General features: G+C 44.8%; 1 protein-coding gene across 6 annotated transcripts in view; it reads right to left on the bottom strand.

Moving 5' to 3' along the window:
- The window catches only part of KLHL32 (kelch like family member 32), a 176,855-nt gene extending 166,274 nt beyond the window's left edge, over nt 1–10,581 (bottom strand). For all 6 annotated transcript variants that reach the window (XR_008444235.1, XM_054021347.1, XM_054021346.1 and 3 more), the window contains exon 1: nt 10,379–10,581. The gene's annotated coding sequence lies outside the window, so the exon portion shown is untranslated. The remainder of the gene's footprint in view (nt 1–10,378) is intronic.
- Between the last annotated feature and the right edge of the window lie 1,846 nt (nt 10,582–12,427).

Raw genomic sequence — 12,427 nt, forward strand, 5'->3', positions numbered from 1 at the left:
AAGATGAAAGTCTATTGTAGTCCCTGGCTAGAGAGCAGGGGTGGGCAAACTTTTTGGCCCGAGGGCCACATCTTGGTATGAAAATTGTACGGTGGGCCAGGAATTCTCATGAAATTGGGGGTGGGGTGTGGACTCTGGGGTGAAGCCAGAAATGAGGAGTTCAGGGTGCAGGGGGGGGGGGCTCCGGGCTGCAGCAGGGGGTGGGGTGGAAGGCTCCGGCTGGAGGTGTGGGCTTTGGGGTGAGGGATTTGGGGTATAGGAAGGTGCTCCAGGCTTCTGGGACCAAGGGGTTCAGAGGGTGGGAGGGGGAATCAGGGCTGGGGCAGGGGTTGGGGCACAGGGTGGTGAGGGCTCTGGCTGGGGTGCAGGCTCTGGGGCAGGGCTGGAAATTAGAAGTTCAGAGTGCAAGAGGGGGCTCTGGGCTGGAGCAGGGGGTTGGGGTGCAGGAGAGGGTCAGGGGTGCAGGCTCCAGGTGGCCCTTACCTGGAGCAGCTCCTGGAAGCAGCGGCATGTCCCCACTCCGGCTCCTATGTGGAGGTGTGGCCAGGTGGCTCGGTGCACTGCCCTGTCCACAGGCACCGCCCCTGCAGCTCCCATTAGCCATAGTTCCCAGCCAATGGGAGCTGTGGAGGTGGCGCTTGGGATGGAGGCAGCACACACAGCCCCCTGGCTGACCCTAAGCGTAGGAGCCAGAGGGGGGACATGCCGCTGCTTCCGGGAGCCTCAGCATACGTGTGCGGAGCAGCCTCTGACCCCACTCCCTGGCTGGAGCGTGGGAGCAGAGCAAACCCCAGACCCCACTCCCCAGCAGGAGCTCGAGTTTTAAACTGGTTTAAATCGTCTGGAGGGCCGGATGTGCCCCCGGGCCATAGTTTGCCCACCCCTGCTATAGAGCCTTTTTGGATTTTTTTTAAATTCATACTGGAAAGGTTCAAGCTTCCAGTTCTGGACATCCCCTGTTCAATCCCCGGTGTTTGCTATAACAGTCATTGCAGTCTCATAAAAGCTTCACTTTTGTTCTCAATCTAAAAAAAAGGTCATTCAGATTTAAAGTATCTTTAAAGTATCTCTTTGTGAAACATCACAGGCACATACAGTTCATTCTGAGAGAAAAAAAGCCTTTCAACAGGGGAACTAAAATGCTTTAGTTCAGTTTTAAAAAAACAACATAGCTTTTGGATGCTATTTGGGATTAGGAATTGGCTGGAAGAAATGTGATCAAAAACCACACTGCTGGTTAGAAACTTAATGGATTGTGGAAACAATTATTCAAAAAAAGGCACATCAAGAGAATGAATCCTGAATATAAACCTTCAAAAAGGTACACACTGTATACCATTATAGTATTTGCTAGATGCAGGTTTTACTTCCATATATCTGGGTAAACCAGGTACAATGCTGGTTCAGCTGATAAAGCAATAGCCCTTTTACCTTCATTTCACCTGAAGTGAACACTGATGGAAAACGTTTTAGACATAATAAGGACATCAGCCTGTTCACAAACATTTCAAAATCCATTATATGTGATTAAGAAATATTGTTGTCCCTTGAACCAATCATTTTTCAAAAATGCATATACTTACAAATCCTTTAGCAGATTTTATAAAACTCGGGTCTATATTGTCTCAGAAGTTACTTCGTGAATAGCCCTATGTCTTCACACGATCCTACTTCACGTGGATCTCAGGGGATCCATGGGGCTTGGGAGCCAGACATGTTATTTTTGTGGGAAGGAAACCTTTCCTCCTGATGGAAGAATTTGGAAGGAAAACTCCTGGAGTTTTCCAACCCAAAGCCTCCTTTCCTGTGAGTGTTTTCAAGAGAGTGAGTGATCATGCCCACTGAATTTGAGAGAGGAAAATATAGGCGAATAAAAAAATAATAATAATTACAAGTGATAGATCATTAAATCAGTTCTGGGGTAATCAGAGACTCCACGGAAATTATCATAGACTCCTAGAATCATAGAAGGGACCTCAAGAAGTCTTCTAGTCCAGTCCCCTGAATTCAAGGCAGGACTATGTATTATATAGAGCAGGCCTGCACAACATGCGGCCCGTGTGGGCTCACTGTGCAGCCCGTGGGGGGTGAGTAGGCAAGCGGCGGGTGAGGGAGGGGGGCTGAGGAGGTGAGCAGGCGGGTAGTGGCGGGGGGTGCAGGTGAGCCGGTGGTGGTGGAGGGGGGCTGAGGAGGCGAGCAGTGAGTTGGTGGCTGACCTGGTCTACTGATCTGGTCTGGCTCCCATCCCCTCTCCAAGGGTTGCAGCTCTCTGGAGGTGCCTGCCTTCCATGCCTTCCTCATTCACACCTCATTCATTCAACAGGGCAATTGATTACAAAGTGGGGGGGAAGATCTTATTCTACTTCTAGCAAAAAGACATTTTTCTTTTACCTTAATTATACTTCCTTAGGAGCCCACTATAACATATTACAAAGATTCAATATCGCTGTTTTGGTGGGGTGGTGCTGGGGAAGGAGGGTTTGTTTCTGCGGGGCAAGCGGTGCTGGGGGGGGTGTTTCAGGGGGGTTGGGCAGCGCTGGGGAGGGTTCGGTGGCGCGGGGGTTGGCGTGGCCGGGGGCGGCTCAGCCCTCAGCTGTTTTCTTTGGAGTAATATGGCCCTCGCCACCTTACGAGTTGTGCAGGCCTGATATAGAGCATCCCTGACAGGTATTTGTCTAACCTGCTCTTAAAAATCTCCAGTGACTGAGATTCCATAACCTCCCTAGGAAATTTATTCCAGTGCTTAACCACCCTGACAGTTAGGAAGTTTATCCTAATATCCAACCTAAACGGCCCTTGCTGCAATTTAAGCCCATTACTTCTTGTCCTATCTTCAGAGGTTAAAGAGAACAATTTTTCTCCCTCCTCCTTGTAACAACCTTTTATGTACTTCAAAACTCATATGTCCCTGCTCAGTCTTTTTTTCCCCATCAGACTAAACAAACCCAAATTTTTTAAATCTTCCCTCATAGGTAATGTTTTCTAGACCTTTCATAGAATCATAGAATATTAGGGTTGGAAGAGACCTCAGGAGGTCATCTAGTCCAATCCCCTGCTCAAAGCAGGACCAACACCAACTAAATCTCTAAAGATGGAGATTCCACCACCTCCCTAGGTAACCCATTCCAGTGCTTCACCACCCTCCTAGTGAAATAGTGTTTCCTAATATCCAACCCAGACCTCCCCCACTGCAATTTGAGACCATTGCTTCTTGTTCTGTCATCTGCCACCACTGAGAACAGCCGAGCTCCATCCTCTTTGGAACCCCCCTTCAGGTAGTTGAAGGCTGCTATCAAATCCCCCTCACTCTTCTCTTCTGCAGACTAAATAACCCCAGTTCCCTCAGCCTCTCCTCGTAAATCACATGCCAGAGCCCCCTAATAATTTTCATTGACCTCCGCTGGACTCTCTCCAATTTGTTCACATCCCTTCTGTAGTGGAGGGACCATATCTGGATGCAATACTCCAGGTGTGGCTTCACCAGTGTCAAATAGAGGGGAATAATCACTTCCCTCGATCTGCTGGCAATGCTCCTACTAATACAGCCCAATATGCCATTGGCCTTCTTGGCAACGAGGGCACACTGCTGACTCCTATCCAGCTTCTCATCCACTGTAACCCCTAGGTCCTTTTCTGCAGAACTGCTGCTTAGCCAGTCGGTGCCCCGCCTGTAGCGGTGCATGGGATTCTTTCTTCCTAAGTGCAGGACTCTGCACTTGTCCTTGTTGAACCTCATCAGATTTCTTTTGGCCCAATCCTCCAATTTGTCTAGGTCACTCTGGAACCTATCCTTACCCTCTAGCATATCTACCTCTTCCCCCAGCTTAGTGTCATCTACGAACTTGCTGAGGGTGCAATTCATCCCATCATCCAGATCATTAATAAAGATGTTGAACAAAACCGACTCCTGGGGCACTCCGCTTGATACCAGCTACCAACTAGCCATTGAGCCGTTGATCACTACCCTTTGAGCCCGACAAACCAGCCAGCTTTCTATCCATCTTATAGTCCATTCATCCAATCCATACTTTTATAACTTGCTGGCAAGAATACTGTGGGAGACCATATCAAAAGTTTTGCTAAAGTCAAGATATATCACATCCACACTTTCCCAATATCCACAGAGCCATAGTAGAAGGCAATCAGGTTGGTCAGGCATGACTTGCCCTTGGTGAATCCATGTTGACTGTTCCTGATCACCTTCCTCTCCTCCAAGTGCTTCAAAATGGATTCCTTTAATACCTGCTCCATTATTTTGCCGGGGACTGAAGTGAGGCTGAGTGGTCTGTAGTTCCCCGGGTTCTCTTTCTTCCCTTTTTTAAATATAGGCACTATATTTGCCTTTTTCCAATCATCCAGGACCTCTCTGAATCACCACAAATTTTCAAAAATAATGGCCAATGGCTCTGCAATCACATCAGCCAACTCCCTCAGTACCCTTGGATGCATTAGATCTGGACCCATGTACTTGTGCACATCCAGCTTTTCTAAATAGTCCTTAACCTGTTCTTTCACTACTGAGGGCTGCTCACCTCCTCCCCATACTGTGTTGCCCAGTGCAGCAGTCTGGGAGCTGACCTTGTCTGTGAAGACAAGAGGCAAAAAAAGCATTGAGTACTTCAACTTTTTCCGCATCATCTGTCATTATCTTGCCTCCCTCATTCAGTAAGGGTCCCACACTTTCCCTGACCACCTTCTTGTTGCTAACATACTTGTAGAAACCCTTCTTGTTACCCTTCACATTCCTTGCTAGTTGCAACTCCAATTGTGCTTTGGCCTTCCTGATTACACCCCTGCACGTGCAAGCAATATTTTTATACTCCTCCTTAGTCATCTATCCAAATTTCCACTTCTTGTAAGCTTCCTTTGAGTTTAAGCTCACCGAAGATTTCACTGTTAAGCCAAGCTGGTCACCTGCTATATTTGCTATTCTTTCTGCACTTCGGAATGCTTTGTTCCTGCGCCCTCAATAAGGCTTCTTTAAAATACGGCCAGCTCTCCTGGACTCCTTGCCCCCTCATATTAGCTTCCCAAGGGATCCTGCCCATCAGTTCCCTAAGGGAGTCAAAGTCTGCTTTTCTGAAGTCTAGGGTCTATATTTTGCTACTCTCCTTTCTTCCTTTTGTCAGGATCCTGAATTCAACCATCTCATGGTCACTGCTGCCTAGGTTGTCACCCACTTCTACTTCTCCCCCATTCTTCCCTGTTTGTAAGCAACAGGTCAATCATTTTTGTTACTCTTCTCTGGACTTTCTCCAGTTTGTCTACATCCTTCCTGAAATGTGGGGCCCAGAACTGGACACAATACTCCAGTTTAGGCCTAATCAGTGCAGAGTAGAATGGAAGAAGTACTTCAATATAGGGCTGTCTCACCTTTTGCCTACAACACTCCCGCTAATACATCCCAGAATGATGTTTGCTTTTTTTGCAACAGTGTTACACTGTTGACTCATAGTTTGTTGTGTGATCCACTATGACCCCCTGAGCTCTTTCTGCAGTACTCCTTCCTAGGCAGTCACTTCCCATTTTCTGTGTGTGCAACTGATTGTTCCCTCCTAAGTAGAGTACTTTGCATTTGTTCTTATTGAATTTCATCCTATTTACTTCAGACCATTTCTCCAGTTTGTCCCGATCATTTTGTGTTTTAATCCTATCCTCCAAAGCACTTGCAATCCTTCCCAGCTTGGTATCATCCACAAGCTTTATAAGTGTACTCTCTACACCATTATCTAAATCATTGATGAAGATACTGAACAGAACCGGACCCAAAACTCATCCGAGTGGGACCCCACTTGATATGTCCTTCCACCTTGACTGTGAACCACTGATGATTACTATCTGGGAATGGTTTTCCAACCAGTTATACACCCACCTTGTAGTTGTATTTCCCAAATTTGTTTATGAGAAGGTCATGCGAGACAATATCAAAATCCTTACTAAAGTCAAAATATACTACATCTACCGCTTTCCCTCCCCCCCCCCCCCATCCACAAGGCTTGTTACTCTGTCAAAGAAAGGTATTGGGATCATTTTACATGATTTTTCCTTGACAAATCCATGCTGTTACTTATCACCTTATTATCTTCTAGATATCTGCAAACTGATTGCTTAATTATTTCCTCCATTATCTTTCCAGGTACTGAAGTTAAGATGATTGGTCTGCAATTTCCCAGGGTTGTCCTTATTCCCCTTTTTATAGATGGGCACTCTATTTGCCCTTTTCCAGTCCTCTGGAATCTCACCCATCTTCCATGACTTATCGTTGAGTTAAAAGTGCTCAGATACCACAGTGACCTGACATGTGTGGTATGAAAACCTATATAGAACTGAAAAGATTGGAAATGTCAAGGATAGGAAATTTCCTGTATTAAGAGACATAAAATACGGAACAATGGTCACACATTTACTAAGAGGAAAGCATAACTATAGTGGATGACATTTAAGCTTGGTCAGTTGCTGCCAAAAGAACTGTCAACTATTATAGCCTAAGTGTTTAAATTAAATTCATTTCTCACTTCATTCAAGTTCTCAAGTCTAGTCCAGCTATAATCAACATTCTCTGTACTAGTGTGGCAATACTTTATTGCCATTCTTGGCCTTTAAGTCAGTCATCTTCCACTCAGGAAAGTCAATTTAAAAGCACTGCTACGGTGCCATGGGTTTCATATTAAGCAGATTCCTTTTCATTGCGTTGTAGCTGCTCATCTCAAACTGACATTAAACACCAATCATCTTTTTGTCAATGTCACAAGCTACATAGTATCGATATGTGATTTTCAAGCAGTAGCTGCAGCAACACATTCTGAATGAAAAATGGAGAAGCTAAAAGCAGTAAGAAAAGAATCCTATTTCTAACTGAACTGGGAATTATCTGGGGCCAAATCCTGTTCACTTTACTCATGCAAGTATCCACTCAACCAATATTTTTACTCCTAAGAATTTTAACAGAATTTGTCCCCTGATGTATGAGTAGATTTCAGTGACAGTGTAATGTGCTTACACCAATCTGAATACAATTCCCTCATGTTCTTCACTGCCACCAATCTTCTTCTTAACTCTCTCTGTACATCTCAGCTACCTGAATGAGTCATAATCTGGTTCTCAGTGTTTTAATTTTCTTCCTGCATTCAAATTCAAGTCACGAGCCAAATTCAGACCTAATGTGCACTCACCCTGACTTTTGGAATTGTTACCACTTACATTATTTCTGAACTTGGCCAGTCATTCTTTCTATGACTGAGGTGCACTCAAGTGAAGTTGTGGGCTCTTCCACAGATTGACTGAAGTCCTGATTAGCCAAAGTTTACTCAAGTTCCCTGAAACTTTCTAATTGTCCAGTTGCTGATTTCAAGTTTGTGAATACAAACCCTGCTGTACTGGTTCCAATGATTATCCAACCCTCCAATTATCTCAAGTTCTGGGGCATCCTCAAGACGTTTTGGCAATCAGGACTGCACTTTAGCTGGCATTTGGTATGGATTAATGTGTTTGACTAATAAGAAATCAAGTGTAGTCTACATAAAGTTTTAAATACATAACTCAATTATTTCTATAATGAGTTTCTTCAACAAGTTAAAACTACTTGCCCTCCCTCAAGACTACATGCATTCTAAGCTGAAGATTTTTAACTTCACCTGTTTTTGAGGTATCCAAGCCCAAACAAACAAAAAGATTTTGAAAACATTAGAAGTACTGTTTCCCCTATATCAGTGGTTCTCCACCAGGGGTACAGGTAGCCCTGTAGGGTATACAGGAGTCTTCTGGGGGGGTACATCAACGCATCTAGATATTTGCCTAGTTTTACAACAGTATACATAAAAAGCACTATTGCAGTACAAACTAAAATTTCATACAGACAATTACATGTTTATACTGCTCTATATACTATACACTGAAACGTAAGTACAATATTTATATTCCAATTGTGTTATTTTATGATTATATGGTAAAAATGAGAAAGTAAGCCATTTTTCAGTAATAGTGTACTGTGACACTTCTGTATTTTTATGTCTGATTTTGTAAGTAAGAGAGGTGAAACTTGGGGGTATGCAAGGCATATCAGACTCCTGAAGAAAAAGTATCATATGGGGCAGTGGCTCTCAACCTAAAAACTGCCCAACTGGTATTTTACCAAACATCGCTATAAAGGAAAAACCAAACAAACTAGCTTTTTGCTGATAGTACGCAGGATAAATCTCAGACCAAATTATATTTTTATTAGCATTATAAATATCTGAGAATAAAGGTTTATACTGAAAAGTATCTCCTCAGACTTAACTATAATATTTACTACTGCCACACTAAAATGAGGGTTTTTTATGTCCCAGTTAGTCACAGTAAAAATACAGTACTTAATATATTACATCTGCAAAGGGCTTTTCAAACATTGTCAAATTGTTTAGCAGCTAAAAATAGACAATAGACTGAAGAAATTTCTCTGGAACTTTTTCAATGCTAAATAAGAATTTCTTTCATTATTTATAAACTTGGTAAAACAAAAAGGTCTACGAAACAACAACATACTGCATTTTAAACTATCTTGTGACCATATTATTTACCCGGCATGTCATCACTAGATTCCTTTCTTTAGAGTCTCAGCCAAATAATAAAAACCCTTACAAAATGTATCTGAAAAACAACTTTTGAACAATCCCTGCAGGCCCTGATCCTGTATGCTTCCCCATGTGGGCTGACCCCAAGACTCTGCAAATGCAAGTGATTCACCCACGTGGTACAGCTAAGTCTTAAGAGTCCAATCCTGATCCCTTTTATTTCAAGAGAAGTTTTGCTATTCACATTCATAGGAACATGAATTTACTTTCTAAATTGAATAATCTGCACGTTATTCCCACACATACTAACACCCCCCTCCCCCAATACTAAAGCAAACCATATTCTAATCTTTTGGAAATTTACACCTTTAAACCAAATATACCTGAGCTCAACAATATTGATATTTTTCATCAGGGTGTGTAAGAACATTTTTTAAACATAGCCATCCAGATCCATTTTTAAAGTCTGGCTTCAGTCTGAATGGCGATTTTTCAAAAGTGGCAACATGGGATTCCAGGCTTATTGTTTCTCAATTATTTCATACAAAATCTGTTCTGTGTATACGGGGGTTGAAGTTTGGTTGGTTGTTTTAATTGCCAGCCCTACAAATTCAGCTAGGAACTTGAAAGCCAACCTGTGTTTTTCCTGGCTCATCCATCAAGACTAATAAAGATTCCATAGACTAAACTCTGCCTTCAGTTACTCCTGTGCAATCCCATAATCATTAGATTCTTTAAATTGCTGCACCTGAACAACCCCATGGTTTTCAGTAGGGCTGCCCAGGTTTAACCAATAGGGTTGTTTTCAATGTAACCAAGGGCCAAATTTGGTCCTGCAACTGGAAGTAAGGCACCAATCCTGCAAATATCTCCCCATTTATTTAAGCACATGAGTAGTTTCATTGAAGTCCATGGTATTGGAGATTCCTCTAACATGCATCAGCTAGGAAAAAATTCAGATCCCTTTTTTTAGTTGGTGGGCTAAAGCTTATTTTTGTCCCTAAATTAAGTAGATACCAGTCTAAATACAAACAAGAACAGCTGTGGCATTTAAGAAGATGCCATTTTACAGGCACTTTTCAGAGCAGAAACACAGGGCTTTTTGTTTCAGAAACAAAGTTGTCTAAAACCTAATGTGTCACATTTGAGACCAGAGCAACTTTTTGTATACAAGTTATAAACCTTCAAGGCTAGTAAAAGGGGATAGGGAGATTAAAATAGAAATATTGACTCATCTATCAATAGTCATTAGTGCAAAGAGAAGCCACTGAACAACGCATGAAAAGTCCTGTTCGATTTATTTCAGAGCACATTTTATACTCCTGGTGACGTGCAATCCCGATGTTTGAACTAAAGTGACGGATACATACAACAGTGCAGATCCCAGCTGAAGTACTGCGGTATAAAAACAATCCCTTCCACCTCGCCTCTAGGATGACTTCTTTTTCGATCACACACACACCCTAAAACGAGACTCTGGTTGTTCTAACCTTACAATGCAGCCAACACCATCGCCGGGCACAGAAACCCCAAGCATCAGTCACTGTTTAAGCGTCTCCTTGGCAACCAAGCTTCCCCACAGACCCCTCCCTGGCTGGGGGGGGGGGGGGGTGCAGGACTCCACTGACAGGTTGGGGGAACTAAGAGGAGGGTGATTGATTCGCGCGGGGACAGTGCAACCCTTGCAGGCGGGACTCCCTTCCATTGCAGGTTGCGGTTCTCCAGCCCTGGCCCCCCCACCAGCCCCACTGCACAGCCCCGGGGGCAGTGACCCCTGATTAGGTAACAGCAGCAGGCGCCTCCTGGCGCACAAAGGGCTCGCTCACCTCCCCGGGCGACACAAAGCGGCTGCGGCTCTGCCCCAGCCTCGGCCGGGTGCTGTCTCTCACGCGCCGGGCGGCCGGGAGTCTCTCCGCTGTCTCGGTGCCTTTGGGAGCCAGGCGAAGCGAAGGAACCGCACCGGCCGGGCTGCCCGCACCGCGCCAGCACAGCGGGACTGAGGGGCTGGCAGCGGCTGGGCAGGAGGAGCTTCTCCTCTGCCTCCTCCCCGCAGGCGGCGGCAGCGGCGGCCCGGGCCCCTTCCCTCAAGTGCGCAGCGGCGGCAGCACAGACCGGGCGGCACTGCACGCACCTGCAGGAGGAGGAGCTCGGCACGGGCATCGGGAGGGCTGGCGGGCTCGCTCGCTTGCAGGGGCACAGCTGGCGGGCACCAGGCGAGCTCCTGTGCCCACCCACTGAGCAGCATCGGCCCCTGCCCTCTCCCATGCGCATCCTTCCCCCCACCCCCTTCAGCTGCCTTGGCCTGGCCAGAGCTATATGCGGCGGAGAGGAAGGATAGGCTAGTGGCTCACAGGCTTCCTGGGCCAGTCCCGCCGGGTGTGTCTGCCCCCCACGTTAGGGTGTAATTACACTGTGGGTAGGCAGCCCTCTGCTGGCTTTAAACTAACTAGCCCAGGTGACGATAGTAGTGAAGATGTGGCAACACAGGCTTCGCAGTAGGCTAGCAATGCATACCAGCAGCCCTCGGTGGGCTTGTATGAGGGCAGCTAGCCTGCATTGACACCCCATGCCACCATGTCTCCACTACTGTCGTTACCTGGGCTAGCTAGATTATAGTGAGTGTGGGTATGCTTATCCTCATTACAATGACACCTTAATTTGCAGCACCTCTCTGGCCCTAAGTTCCTCATCTGTAAAAGAGGGACAATACCCCCCTACCTCACAGGGGTGTTTTGATGGTAAACACATTAAAGACTGAGTTGCTCAAATGCTATGGTATTAGGGCTGTAGACGTACCTAAAATTGATTATTACCAAACCTGTTATGTGGCATGATAAATTTGCCTAGCACTTTAGTATCATAGCTAAAACACAATCCCTGCCCCAAGTGCTTACAGTCTAAACAACACAGACAGGGACTGACAAAACACACAATTTGAGGACAGAAAAGTGAGGGGATTATTAATGATGGAATGAAAAGATGGATCACCCATGTGAGCTGTGACCTAAAGTGATCTTAAAGGAGAGATTTCAGAGTAGCAGCCGTGTTAGTCTGTATCCGCAAAAAGAACAGGAGTACTTGTGGCACCTTAGAGACTAACAAATTTATTAGAGCATAAGCTTTCGTGGGCTACATCCCACTTCTTCGGATGCATCCAAAGAAGTGGGATGTAGCCCACGAAAGCTTATGTTCAAATAAATTTATTAGTCTCTAAGGTGCCACAAGTACTCCTGTTCTTTTTAAAGGAGAGAGCAAATGTATCATGTGTCTTACAGCCATGTTCAGACTGTCCACTGGGGTACTCTCCTTTAGAGGCCTGGTCTGACTGACTACTAAAAAAAGAATCCACTTATTGATTGTCAGGATGTGATCACTAAAAGCCAATCATAGTTAAGAATTTATTTGAAGAGTGAAATTTTTCTATGGTTATTGGAAACTGGAAGCTAGACAGCTGGCAACGCACTGTGTTCACAGAGAGAAGGAATATATTTATTTATTTCCCACTTCCTCTCAAGAACAATAATGATTTTCTAGTTATGTCATTTACAAAGTGTATGCTTCTGCTAAAGAGATGGACAAATTATCCTTACAAATATACCTGTCAGACCTGTGTGTGTGTGTATACACACACATACAATAAGGCATATATGCCACAAATAGAGACATATATTTTTTAATGTTTTTAAAAATCTGACTGGACTTGGAGACTGGATTTTATGTAATTTCTTTCTAGCTGCAACAGAAGGCAGCATTACCAGCTGCCAAAACATGGCCCTCCTTCAGCCTTAGGATAGTGCTTGGGTGAACTCGAAACTGAGGCTGTTTTCACACATGGGAACAGGCATTTATTTTACTTTGTTTTGACAAAATAAAGG

Source organism: Malaclemys terrapin, chromosome 3, assembly GCF_027887155.1.
Source record: "Malaclemys terrapin pileata isolate rMalTer1 chromosome 3, rMalTer1.hap1, whole genome shotgun sequence".
In the NCBI taxonomy this organism is placed as follows: domain Eukaryota; kingdom Metazoa; phylum Chordata; order Testudines; family Emydidae; genus Malaclemys; species Malaclemys terrapin.